This window comes from Cryptomeria japonica, chromosome 10, assembly GCF_030272615.1.
Source record: "Cryptomeria japonica chromosome 10, Sugi_1.0, whole genome shotgun sequence".
NCBI lineage: Eukaryota > Viridiplantae > Streptophyta > Pinopsida > Cupressales > Cupressaceae > Cryptomeria > Cryptomeria japonica.
This window is the reverse complement of record NC_081414.1, coordinates 335,126,431-335,133,232: the sequence shown is the minus strand read 5'-3', so window position 1 is coordinate 335,133,232 and position 6,802 is coordinate 335,126,431.

Sequence of the window (6,802 nt, the reverse complement as noted above, 5' to 3'; positions counted from 1 at the left end):
ATATTTCATTTGAATTCCAGTGAGAAGACATGTTTGATTGCACAAATTGATGAGAGTTGGCTATGGCATAAAAGGCTATGTAATGTGAATTTTGATTGCATTGTAAAGATCCATTCAACTAAGGCAATTAGAGATATACCTAAGATTGTGAAGCCCTAAGATCCGGTATGTAAAGAATGTCAAATGGGAAAACAAGTAAAAATCCCTTTTAAGAGTTGTAGCGTCCTAAAATTGCGACACTTGCAATTTCGACTGCATTTTGGTCTTCACGATGGCGATGCAACATGCAACCTGAATGGAGACCCCAAAACTTGCTCACGACACCAAAAACTGCATTTTTCAAGCACCATTGGCCTGAACCCCCTTGCACCCCGCTGTCCCGGAGGTGGGACCAGAGTGCCCAGCACCTTGGTCCCTGGGTCCTATTTTGGGCCCGGTCTCCTAAGTGGTATCGGGTCTTTTTGATTGCAAATTGGAAATAAACTTCCCTGGTCGGCCTAAGGTCGGGAAAATCAGTCTATCAGCCCTAAATGACAAGTATATAAACTACATTTTCCTCTTTCATTCGATATGATGGAAAAGGCGTGGAAACTATACTCAAGCATTCAAGCATTCAAGCATTCCTTCAAGCAATTGATCATTCCAAGTCTCCATTCAAGGCTAAGTGTTGCATTCGAGTCAAGGATTCAACCATTGAAGAGGAGATCACTTACTACATGCTACTACAACATACAACATCCAACATCTAAACCTTCGCACATAAGGATACAAACATCCTTAGAACAAGGTATTAGTACCTGTTTTACATTACAGTCATTTACATTTACAGCACTTGCTCATTTCTTGGTTAATTCCAAAACCGGGGTTTGACCTAAAGGCAAACCCCTAATCCCTAACCCCCCAATTATCTTCGTTTTTCTTTGTGTAGGTTGCAGGTACACGGTTGAGATTGAAGATCTGGAATCCTTGTGCAGAGACGAACAGATCCCCCTTCGTTTCGCGGATTTTTCGGAGGACCGTGGCGTCGGGCGCCATCGTCCTGACAACTTTTGCTCAAATTTGCAGGACAACGCCGTATCGACATTCTACTGCTAATTCTAGGTCCGCAGCTTCACCCTATAACCCGAACTCAGTTTATAAGCGAATCTTTATGACTTTCTATGTATTCTTAGCTTAATTTCCCTGACAACATTCTTTACAAAAGAGGGTAGCCTTGCTTTCCTAACCCTTGAAATTCATTTAGCATCCAATCTTACATTGTGTGGGATTGGATCTTATGAGTTTCAACCCCTCTTTTGAATGTAAAGTCTCTCCCCTAAGTGAAAAACCATCGAATCCTAGCGAACCTCCCTTCTCTCTCCTCGGAGTTGGAAGAGGGGAGACCAACTAGGGTTCGATCGTGATTTTTCCGCTTTACATTTTGGTGAACCCGACGTGAACATCCTTTCTGATTTTTCATGCTTAGATCTGAAAAAAATTGATTACATTTCCATGTTTGATCTTTTGCAAAATTTTAGAGGTGATTGCATAAAAACCCTAAATTTTCTTTTTAGTAATTGAACTTGCGAAATGTTTAAATGTTAATGCTTGCTTCAGATCTGTTTTTCTATTACAAATTATCAATTCATATCTGTGTTTTAATTTTGAAAATTAAGTGGTTAAGTGTCAAAACCCTAATTTTTGAAACCCTCTTAATTCAACCTTTGTCCGACAATTTGACCGATCAAAACATCTCCAAATCAGTTGTAACTTTGGATTCTGCAATAAAATCACAATATCTTTCATCCCTGAAAATTTGAAAAAAAGTTGTGAGGACCGTGTTGCACTCCGAGTGCCATCGTCCCCGACATTTTTTCCAAAATTTCGGGAGCGAGATCTTGCTGTATTTTCCTGCTAAAATCCAGAATTTTGGCTGATTTTGTCAATTATAACACTTTCAAAATTACAGTCAAAGTTGGTCTTGCGATTGCTTGGTCTAGGGCTCCTAATCATTCAAAAAATTGTTGAAATTGAAATTTTGTGTCAAAATTGTGTTCTTACTGTCCTAAATCTGAAAAGTGTGTCTACATTCATTCGAAATTTCAGTGCTTTATTCAAATCCTTGCAATTTGTGACTTTTGAAATTAAGTGCTTAATTACAACAACTTTGATTTCCGCTTTCAAAATTGAATTTTGCATGAAATTGAGTCAATTTTTAAATTTCAAAACTTGCACTGCTTTTGACATTCCCTCTAAAATCATAAAATTCAAAATTTTAGTTTCCCTCTCTTTTTCAAAATTCAAAATTTTGCATTTTTCGACAATCTTGATAGGGTTCAATTTTGAGATTGCAACTTTAATTTGGCCTATCTACAGATCGTAAAATCACTCAATTTTTTCAGATTAGCTCTAAAATCATCATACCTTTTATCCCTGCAAATTTTGAAAAAAGTTGCAAGGACCGTGTTGCACTCCGAGCGCCACGATCCCGAACATTTTTTCCGAAATTTCAGGAGACTGTTGTGATTGCATTTAACAGCTTAAATCTGGAAGATTGGCTGTTTTTACTGAAAATTGCTACCTCAAAATTCAAAATTTTCTCTTTCTCTCTAGTGCATGAGTTTTACAACAATAAGCCCTACTTACACTATTCCCGTTAGACGAAGCCGTAGAATTAAGTCTTTCCGAGGTTTAACTACCGAGGAGATGGAACCTAATTTGAGTAGCCTTTTTAACGAGGACATGGGTAATTCCTCTAATCCTCCGAATGATGAAGAAGCTTCCCATGAAATTTCCGTTGAACAACTTTCGAAATTGGATAACCAATTTGACGATTTTCACCAATGGATGTCTCATGAGTATCCCGATAGTCAAGCTCTTCCTTTAATTGAGGGTCTAAAACGCATGCTTCAAAGTGATAAGAATGGAATTGATGTTTTACGTGGTATCGCACATATTGTGGATTCGAATGTGATGCCTATGAAGAGTTGTGTTGAAACTTTAGGTTATACACAACCTCCTACACAAGTCAATCATTCTATTCCTTTGACCACTCCTATTGCTAGTATACCTACCTTTACATCAAACATCATGGCTACTTCTATACAAGACATTCCTCCTGTGATCACTAGTCATGGGGGCAATCCCTCTTCTTCAATTAACCCTATTCCTTCATTCAATCCGACTTCTTCATTCATTCCTTCAATGAGTGTTCCTATTACATCTTCACAAATGAACATGACGCAAGGGGGCAATTCATTTAACCATTCCATTCCTCCTTGTAGTGTTCCTCCTATTCAATCATCCCCTATGGTTGACTATCGTAGGGTCCCACCACCTTACTCTTTACCTTCTTTCAATAACATGACACCTCCATCTCAATCTAACACACCTAATATGAACTCTTCGACTGAAGCTACCATTAATAATCTTGCACAAACTGTCTCTTCTTTACAGCAACAAATTGCCTCTATGAATCAATCTAAGTTTAGTGTGCCTACATTTGATGTTGCGAGCCCACTTTCTCTTGATATTGTTCGAGCTATTCCTCCTAAACATTTTGAAATCCCGCATTTGGAGCTCTATAATGGTAAAGGAGATCCTCTAACACATGTTAAGACTTTTCAAACAATTTGTACTGACTTTGCTTATGACCCAAGGTTGCTTGCGAAACTATTCACTAGAACATTAAGAGACAAAGCCCTACAATGGTATTGCTCGTTGCCTTCTTATTCTATTACTTCTTTTGAACAACTTGCAAATGCTTTCATTCAACAATTTCAAAACAATATAAGTCCTAAAGTTACTTTGATTGATTTAATGCATTGTAAACAAGGTGTTAAAGAAAAAGTGACTGATTTCATTGGTAGATATAAGCATTTGTATGCTCAAATTTCTTTTCCAGTGCCTGATAATGATATTCAAAGAATCTTTATTTCTAATTTGCAAAAAGATATTCGAGACAAACTTCTATTTTCTGAGTTTACTTCTTTCCAACAGTTGTGTGCCACTCTTCACAATTATCAACTGACTGTGAGTCAAATGGAACAATCACATCCTATGGCTCCGAGTGATAAGGGTGATAATAGTCAACAACCATTTGGGAAGTTTAAACCAAACAGAGATTCCATCAAATTCAATGAAAACCTCATCAACAACAATGTGAATGCAGCATCAGGTGTGCCTCCTATTTCTAAATTTTTCAAGAAAGAAAGAAAGTATACTCGTTTGAATGAATCATTGCATGGTATTATGAATAAGTTATTGGAACAAAATGTGCTTACTCTTCCTCCTATAAGGAAAATTGATCCTGCAAAGATTACTTCCCCTTATTTTGATCATAAAGCTTTTTGTCATTTTCATCGTCAGCCTGGTCATGATACTGAAAAATGTTTTTCTTTAAAGGGTAAAATTCAGGATTTGATTGATAATAATACTATTTCTGTTTCTGGAGTGAATGATAAAGGCAACACATCTGTAGCTCCTCCTAACCAAAATCTTCGGATTTTCACTGATCCATTACCTTCTCATACTTCTCATACCTCTAATGCAATTGAGGCTAATGATTCCTCTCTCTCATCTGATGGTCTTGTGTCTATGACTCTGAATGTGATTAACTTTGTAGAGCAGCAAGAAATCCCTAAAGAACCTTCCATCACATTTGATTCTAGTGAAACCATTAGAGCACCTGATGGTCCTTTATACATAGTTGCAAAAGTCAAGAATATGCCTTGCCGTGGAGTGCTTATTGATCCTTCGTGCATGATTAATGTTATTACTGAAGAATTTCTTTTTACTTTGCAATTGAATCAAGTAATCTATGACAAAACAGATGTGGTTGTGAAATTATTTGATGCATTTTCTTCTCCTGCAATTGGTTCTATTACATTGCCTATTGAAGTCCATAACAAATCTCTTGATGTGAACTTTGCTATTATTCCTTCTTCCGAACAATTTCGTGTGAAGCTTGGCTATCCTTGGCTATTTTCCATGAAAGCTATTGCTTCCCCTATTCATAAGTGTTTGAAATTTCCCCATAATGGTGAAATTGTTACTGTCAATCATAGTCTCTTTAAACCAGCTGAAAGAACTTCTAGCGTTCCTATTGATTACTTTTGGCCTAAACAATTCCAATCTCTTCCTCAGCGAAGTGATCATCTTTTTAAATCTTACCAAAAGTGGAAAACAGATATGATCCTATCTTTAAGTGAACCTAGAACACCTAAACTTGACATTCCTATCATTCTTGAGAAGGAAATTCTTCCTTTGAAAGATAAAACTAATGTCTTTCCTCAAGAAGATTCCCAACCCGTCCCCATGGATGTGACTATGTCTATGCCTAATAAACCTTCTAAAAGTAGACCTATACCTCCTCGTCATGATGGACTTGGTCTTCTTCCTAAACCAAAAATTCCTCCTTTATATGGAGCAGTTCCTCCTCCTGCCTTTTATAGAGAGAAGAGACCTTCTTCTTCTCCTATTATCCAGCCTAAGAGACCACAACCTAAACACCCAAGTGATAAGGATGAGAACATTCCTCCTCCTCTATCTTCTCCACTTCCTACTAAGACTAGACGTAATCGTTCTGCACGTGAACGCTGACGAAAACGCCGTCTTAGGGCTCAAGCAGCCGCTTCTCCAAATTTACAATCTCCAAAAACACCTTCAACAAGCATTATTCCATTTTCTCCTCAGCCGGATATTGAGCCTAAATCTCCTAAACACAAGATACATGATGGTCTTGATCCTGTGCGAGTTAAAGATCCTATTTTTATAAATCTTGATGATGATATAGATGAAAATGTTATTCATGATGAAAATGTTACTCCTCTTGCTTCTGATAGTGAATATGAACTTGTTGATGTTGATAACCATCTATCTAATGAATTTTCTAAAGCACTTATCCTAGCTCCTAGACAAGAACAACGTGGCTTGGAACATGAACATAGCCCTTGTTTGGATCTTGTGATAGCTCCATCTGCTGTGTTGGATGTTCCTCCTCTAGCGTGTTCCCTGCCTTCCCGAAACATTGATCAACAAGATCGGGGGGTAGATGACGTGCTAGACTAGTTACATTAGCATAGCAAATTCTCTCCCCCTCCCTTTTGTTACTTCTTCTATATGTTATTCTCATTCTTCTATTTGTCGTCCTTAGTGTTGTCTACTCGAGGACGATGCAAAGCATTGAGATCTCTTTGGTCTCTCTCATGTTGACTCAAAAGACACATGTGTTCCCTTCTTCTAGGTGACCTTCCTTGATTGGGGAATGAAGAACAATTATGCATACATACATATGATAAATACATGACTTATCATACAGCATACTGACCCCGAGGAAAGCGAAGTCACCTCGTGCTTTGGGTTTTGTGTCTATTATCCTTGGGTTTATCTCACACTTGGGGGCTAAATCCTTGTGGTAACGTGCTCCTTTCCTTTCTCATTTCCTATGTGTATCACTACGTTAAAACAATCACCCCCGTTGAGGCGTGTGCGATCGCTTTAACATAGGGGGGCATACACCCTGTCTATCCCTTCATGATACTTGAAAATTTCTTGGCGAACTTAGCTTTGTCTTGAAAATTTTTGGTATTTCTTTTGCATGACTCATAGTGAGGGAACCTTACTACTGATAGTCATGGTTCTCCCTCGTGATCTTCCCTTTTACTTTGTCAATCGAAGTCGTAAGATCCTTAGTCCACTAGGGGCTTGGTGTGTCTTGCCTCCTTGACGTGGTGAAAGTCTTTCAATGTTGTTTCCTTGTACTTTACCGGAAGTATGAGCATACATACTCCCGCTAAAGTGGGGGCTAAATGTAGCGTCCTAA